Source organism: Eleginops maclovinus, chromosome 15 (genome assembly GCF_036324505.1).
Source record: "Eleginops maclovinus isolate JMC-PN-2008 ecotype Puerto Natales chromosome 15, JC_Emac_rtc_rv5, whole genome shotgun sequence".
Taxonomy (NCBI): Eukaryota; Metazoa; Chordata; class Actinopteri; order Perciformes; family Eleginopidae; genus Eleginops; species Eleginops maclovinus.
This window is the reverse complement of record NC_086363.1, coordinates 9822415-9835772: the sequence shown is the minus strand read 5'-3', so window position 1 is coordinate 9835772 and position 13358 is coordinate 9822415. Positions and strand designations below refer to the sequence as shown.

Sequence of the window (13358 nt, the reverse complement as noted above, 5' to 3'; positions counted from 1 at the left end):
GACTCCATGACAGGGTGTTAAATCAACTCTTGTATCCTGAGGTTATAACATCCCAACCAATCACTTTGATGAAAAACATCAGACATGTTCTCATGAGATAACATACGTCATCATCTTGATTCAGGTCTAACACGTTTCTGTGCAGGTGTTGTTGACAGAATATGTGTCACCTATACCTCATCAACTTCCTGTTCTTCAAGAGTGGGTCAAGTGTTACTAAAGGGTATCACAGTTACAAAACACAGAGTGCTTTTTTTGTATATTTTGTAATGCAACACTGCGTTGTACATCAGCACATAGTGAAGGAAAGTGGCAAAAACACAGAGTAGGGTATCAAATGTTCTGTTACGGAGACTGTCACAGAGACAATGGATTACGCTCCTCGCCAAGACTCGAAACACTGCTCTGCCAAAAACAAAGTCACAAATAAAACCTAAAAGTAAAAGCGTTTTCCCTAACAGCTGTGAGCGAGCAATCCATACCCTTCAGTGTTAGAAATGCTTCCTTGCTTCTTGCCTTATCCATAAAAAGCACAAACCAACCACTTTTCATCAAGGATTATGTTTTTTATGGACCATTAAGGTCACTTAACATGATTTTTTGGGTTATTAGAACTTCAAAGTTTCAAACAGCTGCCTCTCTTGCTGCCAGCGTGTAAAGTGCCTGCAACCTTAACATTTCTGGACCACTTCCAAGACACATGTCATGCTAGCTGAAATAATACAATCTTGTTATTGTCTAATCTTCTTAAAACGTTTCTGCTTTGATTTTTGAATGGCCGTATCTGAGATCGCACTGTAGCTTGATCCAAGAAACCGGGCTTGTGTGAAACAGTTTATCTCCACAGGTCTGGTGTTGCAGACATCAGTGGCGATCCGCGCCGGTGTAGTCATGTGTGGATAAGAGTGGAAGCTGTACAGTCCTGGGTAACTGCCTCTGTAAAGAACGTCCTGCAGCTGGAATAACAGACAGGTCCTGTTCCCATGCAGGGCTTCTGTTCTGGTGGGATGGATCATCCGTGTCAATAAAAGCCTGGACTGATGTTTTGGTGAACTCAAAGGCAACAGGTGCAAACAGCAGGAAATGTATGGTGCACTTGGATGCTGACATCACCAGGTATTACGGCGCTGTCGGGCCTTTCTGTGTTTAAAGTCAGTTTTAAAGGAAAATGTGGCGTGCATATTTGCGCATCATATGCGCATAAGATGAGGCCCACAGTGCAATATCAGGCCCTACGCACTGCTGCGCGTGTTCTGCGTATAGGGAGGGGCGGCCGTGTATGAAATGGTTAACACTTCCTTTCTCTTAAGTGGCCACAGCCTAATATTTTCCTATTTCTTTTGATAACACTATTTTTCATTTACATTGCTCATATCATCACGACAATGACTTTCAAAGACTGACAAAACTTTGCAGACCCCAGAAAGAATAGTTATGTGTGTTGCCATATCAACAGAGTGTGTTGCTGAGTCAGATTAAAATTACACGGACTGAAAGAGTGCACTCATCAGTTAATTATTGAACATGTGAGGGCAGACTAAACTCAACTTTAGCCTTTTCTTATTGTTTTATCAACAGAAATGATCTCTCTTTTCTCTGTTGCTTTGGAATTTTATGAATTTGTGTCATGGCAAAACATAAGATATCAGCTACAAGGCACCATTTTGCCATCCTCCCAGATGGTACAGGACAAGATTGAAGTTAAATGGCGAAAGCTGCTGGAGCTAGAAAATAGTGGGCCACGAATCAGCACTGAAACAAGGAAGCATGGAAATGTGATTGGCTGCCGATTGCGGATGACCCTGAACAGTTCAGCTGTGATTACAAGCCTGTTGACGGAGTGTCGCTGGTTAAACAGGAAATAAAAGGATTTTGGTGAAATGTTCAATTCTGTGCTCACAGTGTGAGACATGAGGTCAAAAGCCACAAACACATGAGACGTTAGAAATAGGGGAAGCTAATGAAAAGTATATTTTCAGCAGAATCATGACTGACAGACTTAATTTTAAGAAAACTGTTTCTCAGTCTGCTGCCAAGGAATGTGTGAAGGGGGAACGCTTTATACGGCTCGTATCATGTGGCGGAGGGGAACAGGGCCACACCATACATATGTTTCATGCAGGGTGGGGCGTAATCCATAAATTCCACCCATGCAGCCCTTCCCTTGCAGGAGACCCTAACTTTCACAAATGAAATGCCAGGATCGAAAAAGATCCTATTGGTCTCTACCCACCCTCGGGAAAGCTTGTAATTACCCCCTGGAATAGAAAGTCCATCCCAGAAGGGGCCACGCAACTTTCTGTATCCACTTATCTCTATAACGCCAGGCCAAGGAACAGCAATCACGAAAAAGGAAGGCCAAGTAAGGATATGACACTTAACAGTTTAGACTTTGAGATAAAAGGAGAAAAGAAGGAAGTCTTTAGGAAGGATAGATGTGGTAAACTTTGGCTTGTGGTAGAGATAATAACATTGATCTAATGGGAGGGATGGGTTCCTCAATGTGTATATCATGGAGTATTATGTTCCCTCGACTCACAAATAATCAGAAAGTGTAAGCCTCTATTTCCTGTAATCGATTAAAAGCATTAAAATTGCGAAAAACCAACATAATGAAGAATATTTTCCTCTTTTTTTTGAAGCTCCTCTTCACATGTCTTCTACATTTCTTTTCATAAGCAGACATTATAAAGTCAAATTATGGAGTCAAAGTTCAGTCTTGTACTTAAAGAAGCTGCTTAGTGGATGGAGGTGAGCATTTAATGAACACACTGGAAGAAAGCTAGTGAAACGTTCCGTAATGTGATTTTTTAAAGACATCTGAGCCTTACCTGTCTTATTAACCTATTTTTGCGTCCTTTTCTTGATCCGTAAAATATCCGAATTATTATGAAGGGAAAAGCTGCAGCTGCAGGGAACGTGCTTCTAACGGATTGACAGAATTTGAGGGTTAAAAGACTCTGGCTTAACTTGTTGATCCGTCCAGATGTAGGTCAAGCTCAGTGCGCTGAGAAATCACTGGTTAGTGGTTTCAGCAGAGCGATGAGACAGAGGAGCTGCATTTAAGTGCTACAGTAGAGGTATCATGGTCAATAAACAAACACAGTAACAATAATCCAACATAATCCAATCAGTGTCCGGTCTGCTCTGAGGGTGAAGACAGCTTCAAAACATTGTGGCCATTAGCTTACTCCATACATGGCTGCTCTGAGAATTAGCTCCTCAGACTAAATCCATAAGAAAAGGTCTGAGGTCTCGGCCTCATATGTGACCGCCAACACTGATATGAAGCTGGCTTATGTCCAGACAGATGCATGACTGACTGTATGACAGACACGGAGGCAAAGTCTAAAGTCTTACCAAGCTGTCATACAGTAGGCAGCCATCTTGCATGGCTGAGCTACAAGCTGCTTATCTGTGTGTCATAATCTCGGCGACAGGAAAAAACAACCTGAGACCAGACGAGTCAAAACTAAATATTACAGCAGCTTGGGAATCAGAAACTAAAAGTGTGGCAAAGCGGCAAAACGATGAAACCAAAACACAAACAGCAGAAAGAGGATGTTTAGGGACGTTAACAAGGACACCTGCTGTTTAACAGGATCGACCTGACAGCCTCTGCCCTGCGGCCTCTCCGCTATCAACTGTGCAAGGCCAACCGCTGGGACACAAACAACACTGTGTATATGGTGCTCATATCACCGCCGTTCACCTTAAAACACATTGATAGATTCAATAGTAAAACACCCCCTCGAATGACACTTTACTGTAAGGGTTACAGCACTGAAAGATGAGCCAGCTGTTCTGATGGATCACCTCTAAATCATAACACTGGGAAAAATAAAACAAGCTACATAACAAAGAGAAAAATACCGACAATGGTCGCCACTAAAAGTCTGTAATACAATCACTCCCGAGGAACATTTTAGCTGTTGACGCAGCTGGTTTCGTCTGACTGGATACTTGTTTTGACGGCGTTTCTACAGTAATGTTATCACACAGATATGTTATACTGTGGGAACCTGCGCTTGGTAGCAGCAGCCTAAAACTCTTCCCAAAGCAACCAGGATACCTTCTGTTCCTGGAGGGAGGTATGTGGCTACTGTGGCTATCTTTTAGGTAAACAGAAACATAATGAGATATCAGGAAAGAATGAAGGAAGCCGTTTCAGTCCATAGCTATTACTTTTGTGAATGTTAATTGTAAAAAGTCACAATGTGTCTCATTCTAAAAAAGAAACAAAGATGCTTTTTGAAACAATCAAAAATTCAACAAATTCAATAAGATAGTGCATGACTGGCATCGCCAACTCACTTATCGGGAAATTGTATTACCATGGTAAAAATACCAATAACATCTCAGTTTAAGAGAATGAGAAATTGTTAAACCACAGCCTGCATTAGAGCAGAGGATAATGACAAATCAAGGCAGTCCATTTGGAAAGGGAGTTACCCGCAAACATGATTAGGTCAGAGAAATCAAACCTTAGCCAACTGTTAAAACGTGCCCTGATGCTTTTGTGAACCCATGATTTGATAAAGTTGCATTACTTCACCAATCAAAGCAAGATACAAAAATGTACCATAAACATTATTTTCTACTCGCTTTGTTGTTTTGTTTGAAAACTTGTTAGAACTTGAGGGTGCTTTCTGTCGGGTGGGGCTGCATTTTAGGAGCAGGATAAAGCATGCCGGGCTCTGGCACAGTCTGCAGCTGATTCTGATATCTGTCTGCTGTTTCAAGACCTGCAGAAAAATGTTCACGTGTGACCTGTTCCAATCTGAGGAAAATAAGCAAACATGATAAACTGCATGTTCTGCCAATCCAGAAGTCATTACTTGCATGTCTTTTTAAAAAGGGTTGAGGCTTGTACCCTCAAGGCTCGAATTTAGAAAACTGTGTTTTGTGAGGTCATCAGGTTAGGGTTGAGCTTTGTCTTGCGTAGACGTCAAAACAAGCTGTGGGTTTGGCTGTGTTAAAGCTCAAAATCAGATGGAAAAGTCTGCACCTGGATACTGCCACGGTTACCATCCTTTGAGGTAAATCCTCTTTGCGCCCTGATAAGATAAGACTTACCTTAAATATTCTGTATTTAACGGTAGGAATGCTGCTGTAACAAGGCTGGGTTATTGAGCGTCATAAGTTTTGGTTTGATATGAACATGCATAAGATTCCCGTGATTTACCATCACTACAAGTAGCAGCCTGAACTGATAATTGCGCACATTTTCTTAAAGACAGAAATGCTGGCATTCAACCAACTGCAAGCTCTCCTGAAACATACAAACAGCACAGAGAGGTCACACCCTCCAAAACTGCAAGCTCCTAAAAAGAAAAATCTTATTTCCAGCATCTCTGCTACGGGAATTAGCATTAATAATGTGACGGTGACCTGGACAAAAGGGGATGGAGGCGAGCAAGGATTGAAACATGAATCCCACTTGGCCCATAAACCCCCTCCCAACCTCCCAAACCAACATCTCGGGTTATGGGACTCCCCCACACACGTACAGGACCCACATGCTCCCTTTGTTTGAACCGCAGCACGGCTACACACACTCTTTCCACATCTTGGGGCTAAGGCAGCACACAAAGTAATTAATGTTGATGCTCATTGTCATGGTAATCTGAGGTTTGCCTCAATTCTATCGCTCTGGCGAGAGAACAGTCACTTTCCAACTTTGTTATCGCCACCCTTGAGCAGGAAAAGCTAAGCAAGGCTATTCATTAAGAACCTTCACAAGCTGTGGAGCATTACCGGACTGAAAGACTTCAGTCAGGGACACAACCAAGCAAGTATAAATATAGGCTCTGTCATGTGCCATACTGTCACAGCCTGAGACAATTATGTCACTCCAAATGAGACGGCACGAAACCAAGGATGACTATTTCCTAAATGGTTATGTTTATTAGAGTGTACAGTGCATTTATCGCTTTGCTGGGAGTAGTAAGAGGACAAAGAGAGGAGAAAATTACAGCTCAGTAGGTGCAAAATCACTTGATTGCTTTCTCCTCTGTTTACGTACATTTACAGGAGTTCTTACCAATTCTGTCATGTGTACAAGATAGATTCACTTTTGTACTGTCTAAAAGATCAAATGAGTAATAACTCTGAGAGCGCAGACCTCAGCCAAGGCAGCCAACGTGAAATCTGTTCTGTGTTTCGGAGCTGCTCCAATATTTAATGAGTTCTTCTTTTGCCCAACTACGTTCTTAAGCAAAGTTTCATTGCAATCGGGCCGGTGCTTTTTCAATGATCCTGCTAACAAACAAACTACCATCAGAAACACCATTTTATGTTTAAAATGGTCTTTTCAATCAATTGGTAAGATTGAGTGCTGCGTTTTAAAATGTATATCTTTGTCTTTACCACTTAAAAAAGTCTTAAAAGAAGTATCTCTGCAGGCTTCAGAAGTAGTACAGCTTGTACTGTGCTGTCGAGCACAACTGCAATAAGTTCAGATTGGCCCAAAATATAATTTCCTAGGTGACCCTGTTCTAGTTATAGAAGCAGAGTACTGCAGGGAGCCGCTCTGTGGAGATGAGACTGCGCTGCAACAACAATGACTGGGCTGAACTCACCTAACCCTTTAAAACCATGAAAATAAAGGTCTTTAGGTTATTACAATATCCAAAATCAATTTCAATTTTATAGTCTAAGGACATAACATGGATATATTGTTTAGTCCTTTACAAAACATCTGCAGTCACTGCAACTGTTTTTCCAGTCAGTTTTCATTACACACCCAGTCCAGTTTACACCATAATGTGTTTGTGATGCATTTTTAACTGCGTATAGAAACAGTGGGACTGAATGAGTTGCTGTGAAGGATCAATAACTCACCATAGGGTGTGAGGGCTGCCAACCTTAAGCTCATTAATTAAAAATGTGCCACCACTCAGTGGCTGAGCTGGAAGCAGGGTGCACTGCCCTTTCACCTCAAAACAATCAGGGAGGTCAAGAGTCAACGGTGTTGGGAGGGGACAAGCAGGGTGCAATTGTTGGATAGGTATCTAAACCCTTCTGACAATGCAAGTGTTTACGATGGGATTTTCTGTTGCTTCAATTGGCAGGCAGTAAAAAAGATGCACTCCAAGTCAATCTCTTGGCCCTGATAGTGCTTAATGTAAAAAAACAAACAAAACGAGGACACTTGGCATCCAAATGTTATTCGGGAATTTGAATGCCAATGTTATGGGTGAAGCTTTGAACCAATAGTTACAGCCTATGGTGTTTACTTCCTTACTTCCTGTTAACTAAACTTAACCCTTTCTGATAGAGTAGACAGAAGGTGGTTAGGTTTTTAGTCGAGTTGGCTGTCATCCTTAGCCTCTCTTTGGGTTTTCTCTCCAGTAAGTAATATTTAGCAGGTCCCCATCAAGCTCAAAGTTAGGGGCCGGATCGGCTTTTGGTTTATATTACTCAACTTTTCAGACATGCAAAAATTGTAAATCTGATGGTTGGTTCAGCCTGGCCACAAAGCAACAATCCTCAAAATGTGAGGTTGGCTCCTGGGTGTGGCCAACAACGGCTGCCTGAGCCCAGCTGTCCCGGCAGAGAGGACAAGTGCAAAACAGGGCCAGACTGGGGGCAGGGTGTGGCAGGGCAGGGGTGCCATGGTGACGGCGCAGCCTCGATGGAGCAGGGATGCTAAATGAAGCTATTGTCTGGCCCAAGTGAAGCACACCGCACAAAGAATGGCACATTCAAACAGCCATACAGGCCTATTGTTGTGGCGGGCAAGCCGAGCGCTGCAGGTCCGCCGCTTATCCCACAGGATCCCCTACTCATCATACAGAGAGAGCCGCATCTGAGAGCATGAAGCTCCACCACCATACTGACCCGGAAGAACCATCCGGCAAACTATTCAAATACTTTTTAAACCACTTCATCAACATAAACATTACTGGATACTAGCCATACATCCTCTCACAGTTTACATTGTCATATTGTCCAATCCCTTGTGTAGAGAGAGAATACAAAAAGGGTAACACATGCAGCATGAGTCAATATTTAAAATATGTGAAGTACCTATGGTATGTATCCGAACTGGATTTGCTACCTTCTCATACTAATCATTATCTACTGACAACGCAGTGTAAACATCCACTAAATGCTCAACCCCAGCAATTACACATGTTAAATGCATGTAAAATAGAGAACAGGTTTCAACAGTGCATGATTTATAACGCCATTCATAGCCCTTATATGGCCCTGAATGCTACAGGGAAAGCCAATATAACAACTGACTGCCTTAATAAGCATGGACATTTCCATTATTCTCACTGGGAAAACAGTCATCAGCTGTGGTCCTTCACCTGCCTCTGTGCATTAACGCCACCAACACATCCAGAGAGCCTGCTGACATATGGCCGTCTTTAAGGGGCTCAGCTGTGTTACAGCCACTCCTTAATGACATCTACCATTGAAAAAATAATTAGTCTATACCTCCCCCCCTGTTGTTGGCGCCGTCGTTTAATCTTTCACTGTGCAGTTCTTAATGAGAGCCAACCAGGGAGGCCACCGCCCCCCCACTGCTGCATGGCCATGCCTGTGAAACGTAACACTCAGTTCATTAACCCAGTTCCCTGAGAGCTTCAGCAGTGTGTGCTGACAGACAGAAGAGCAGGTACAATACACTCACACTGTTTATGGACTGGCCACTTTGGTGTGGGCGCTTTGTTGTGGGGAGCAAGAACTGAATCACAGATAAGATCATGGGAATGACCAATATATTCGCCTACCATCTTCAAATACCTCCTCTAAAAGCCAGCTCTTTCTCTTAGTTTCTACTGCCAATGCGTGAGAATGACTAAGTCTGAATTTATTCACTTTGTTTAAGACCTTTAAGCTCAGTCAGCTGTCAGATCATGTTAGTCCCCACTGAGGAAATGTGAAGACAGAGCGGATTATATCACAACATACACTATTGATCGATGCTCTCCGGTTTTCCCCCACTGCCAACTGAAGCTGAGTCTCCGTGCTGCAGTGAGTTTCACCAAGAACAGTTTTTGTCAAACTCAGTTTCCGGCTGCAGCTCAGAGTGTGCAGGATGACAAGAAATATCAACAAACGACCAGTGCCAACAAAGAGAGGCGGTGGAAACTGCAGCCCAAGGCTGTCCTGGTGCAGAGAGAACCATGCCAGAATGTAATAATTAATGTGGTTATGACTGTTAAAGGAAACGGGTAGAGCTGCTTAAAAAAGCCAGACAAGCTTAGCAAGGTATTAGTATTGGCAGGAACTTATTACCTTGGATACAATACCTCGAAAGAATATTGGTCAATAGAACTTTTGACAGCATGACAAACTTTAATTTTGAGTGAATATATACTTAAGATTCTTATTTAAAAAGCTATATAGCTGTGTTTGGTCAACACTACAAGCTACATGCAATGCCTTGCCTTATCTGAGCTGTAATTTTGCCTAAAGACGGTGGGTGCAAGGGTTAACCATTAGAAAACTATTGCACAATAAATAATGTGTGTAAATTGGACCCCCTGAGGCGAAATTGTGATTTTGATGATATTGGGTTTAAATGAATTAACGATATTGACTTAAATACTAGTACATGTCAGAACAGGCTCTGTACATGAACAGAATTAAATGGGGTTATTCTTTACTTGGAACATACATGCAACCATCTTCAAATGTGCCAACACTGATATAACTCATCAGCCAATAATATGAACAAACATGCCAGGCTCTAATAAAAAGGCTTAAAGTTCATACCATGGGAAACCATGCAGCTCTAACAAACACTCATTATCTGCAATGTACATCCATTCAGCGCAACAAGGCATGCAATTGAAATGTCAGGGCCTGTCGCTGCTGATCTGTGACCAGCCAACTCCCTGTCTGAGCATTAACACTGTGGACAAAATAACAGCATGGTACATCACGTAAGGCTTCTCCCAACATTTACAGTGAAAACATGTCTGCAGATCACACCACAGCAGTAAGCCCTCTCACAAGGCAGCGGCCCATTACAAGCACGTACAGGCCCCTCGATGATTAAGAGCATTTTAATTCTCGGGAATGCAAGCCTTTTTCTGATAAGCGCCCACAGGGAATAAGCCTGCCCAGCTACAATGATAATGCTGTGATAATCTCCGTGTTCAGCTCTCGGACTGACCACTAACTTCACGGCTTTCACAAGTGAGTTATTCCACTTCTCAGCAAAAGCGAATATTAACTCAGAACAGGTGAAGTATCATATGTCTGAGCCAAAGAGTCCAGCCCTTTTATCTAGGGTAATGTGGCAGTTTGGGGCATATGAAAACTTAATTTTTCCATCATGGATGACAATAGAGGGAGATGAGAAGAGCTGCATATCAATATAAATACAAATTTGATGTTAAAAAGTGTTGATTTCTTAGCACATTTCACAGCTAAAATTAAAATGCTATCCACACATTAAATATGTAAAGGCACATAAAAGGTTATCCAGTATTTGTGGACCTGTGTACCTACAGATATAGGCCTCACTGATAAACCAGGGCCAAGCAGATCTAATCGACAATATTAGCTTTATGCAGTCATTTATTATTTTGTAAAGGAAATTGCAGAGCAGCACTACCAAAGTAACAAAGGTTGCCAACTCAAAGCCACTGACATGTTTATGTTTGATTGTAAAATATATCACGTCGGTGAGAGTTCTCAAAATGTCAGATTTGTAGGTTGTTTTTAAATGATTTCAAATATTAACACAGGTGGAACTCACATATCAAGTATCAGTCGGACTGTGTAACTGGGTCAAACGATTACTTATTAACCAAAGTCACTTTTCAGACTCTTAAGAGCTTTAGGGTTTCCCTACCATTCCAAAATTAACCCCACAAACCGCAAATGTATGTCATATAATCAACACTATAAAGCCCACCTTTAAGCGTTAAGTAATATCACTGTAAAGAACTAAAACATGTTAGTCTTAATACTAACTTTTGCACATCCCATATAAGAAATATTGTTGTATTTTCCAGCATAGGTTTTTTTAAATAATAGTCCTACACTGTAAATAAGTCTTAATTAAAGAATTTTTTTTTACAAATTATGTCTATTCACCATTACACCCAAGTAAATTCCTTGTATGTGAAAGTGTAGTTGGGAACAGATAGGATTCAGATTTGGTTACATAAATCTCTGCGACATTAATGATAACCGTGATCAACCGACACCTCTCAAATCTAGACTAGTGAATACATTGACTTCAACCTCCCCTCATTTTTGCTGAGAGAGGACCCTGGAGGTCCCCGGGACCCCCGTGTATGTACTGCCGTTTTGTCGAGAGCTTCGTTTGGGTTTTAGAAGGGGTGGAGAAGCCGTTGAACAGTCGGTTCCATGTGTGGACAGGTCAGCTTCCCCCACAGACAAAACAAAAACAATTTGCAAATGAGATGCAAATGTCACCCGACTGCTGTCTCCTTTCTGCACCGGGTTTAGGACACTGAAGATCGGGTAATTCAACAAAAGAGCTTCCACGAACTCAGTTAATGATTCGCTGTTGTGTTGACCGGCCCCACCGGTACGGAGGTCACCATCACAACCAAACGGTGTGGTGGATATTCAGCGTGTTTTGTTTCAGTCGTTAAGGGAAGAGTTTTGTCCTAACGACATCGTGCTTACCTCGTCACGCTGACCATTTCTCTCGGTAACCGTGAGCACGAGTTCATCAGGTAAGTAGAAAAGTAGAGAAAACCGCAGAGTCCAAACCGCACAGAGGTGATTCAACAGACTGGTTGGTCCGGACTGCTCATGACGTCATCGGTTTAAGCAAGCAGTCAATGCGCATGCGTGATCCTTTGTTGGCCCAGAGAGCATCATGGTAGTAGTAGTCATCAGAATCGGTTTTAATACCAAGTAGGTTTTCACAAATGAGGAAATTGCTTTGGTAAATGTTGCATACAAAGAAACAGAAAGAAGAAAACGTAGCAAAAAAATAGTTCTAGCACATAGTACACTAGTAGTACAATACGAGTACACTACATAGTGTAAGACGTAAACAACGGTCCTCACAGAAACCTTAGAAATACCACTCATATTTCATGTGCTTGCCAACCGTAAATCTTTGAGGGGGGATATTTGTTTCCTACTTATTTTTTCTAGATTTAATAAAATATTTTATTTTATCAGAGGTGTAAAGGGCATGTAGGCCTACTCAATTTCTATACTTAAGTACAATTGAATGGGAACTTGTAATTCACTTAGCATTTTCCTTTTCTGCTACTTTCTTCCTTACTACATCTCTAGAGTGATAGATTTTAATTTTACTCCACTACATTTAGTTGATGGCTTTTAGGCCTAAAAAGTTTACCAAAAGAGTATACAACATTACATTACATTTCATTTGGCTGACGCTTTTATCCAAAGTGACTTACAATAAGTGCGAAAAAAATCATTTTTATTTGGATCACAATCTACCAATAAACCAGTCCCTATAATATGTGTTGATCATATGGTGTATTATAGGAACATAAACTGTTTGTGGAATAAGATATTGCTGCTGAATTTGATACATTCAATTGTGTAATGATGTGAGGTTTACAAACAAAAACCCATTAATCACCCAAGCACTTGGTAAAAAGCAGAAATCTCAAATTTACAGCAAAAGCAGTCTGCATTACAAAAATATAATGGGGTATTAGTCTTCATGTATAATTAGAAAGCGCTCTCTGGTGGCTCAAAAGTAAACTGCATCATTTGAGCTGAGTTGATTTAGAGCATAGTTGACACTTTTCCCAAACATAATATTTTTGAAATTATATGACATAAATTGTATTTCATTGAAGTCTAAAATGACCCGACAGTTACCACATCCTGTCCAGCGCCAGGTGTCGTGGCTGATGGTGTAATGTCCACAGAGCGTAGTGGTTGGCAGCATCCTCATTGCCACTGATCAGCTGTTCAGGATGGAACAGCTGCACCATGTCACCATTGTTTAACGAGAATATGAATATTAAATAAATTAGATTATGTTTGATTTTCACAAGTATAGGATTCCTCCTTGCTTTTTAAATGTGCTTAAGTGGTGGAAAAGATTTGTTAAATCTGGTCGAGTGACAAAGTCTTTCCCTATTTGTTGAGAAGAACGTTAATAGCGGTGTCAGGCTGTTTCCTTTATCACATTTCTCCGTTAGAATGGAAACATCAAAATATTAAAAATCAAGATTTACAAAATAAGGCTATGTTTGTTAAATAAAAAATCAAAACATTTACTTGAAATCCTTTTTACTTTTGTTAACTCTTCTCTCTTTACCAGTTAGTTTAGTTAAATTAAACGTATAGCTGTACTAAGACAGCCTGTATGTAATGTGGGAACCATAATGTATCAGTGAAGCTTTTTGATGGTGTCACTTTTT

General features: G+C 41.2%; 1 protein-coding gene across 1 annotated transcript in view; it reads right to left on the bottom strand.

Annotated features, from left to right (window-relative positions):
* The window catches only part of LOC134876775 (disheveled-associated activator of morphogenesis 1-like), a 43543-nt gene extending 31777 nt beyond the window's left edge, over positions 1-11766 (bottom strand). The window contains 1 exon segment of the mRNA XM_063901913.1: positions 11626-11766. The gene's annotated coding sequence lies outside the window, so the exon portion shown is untranslated.
* Between the last annotated feature and the right edge of the window lie 1592 nt (positions 11767-13358).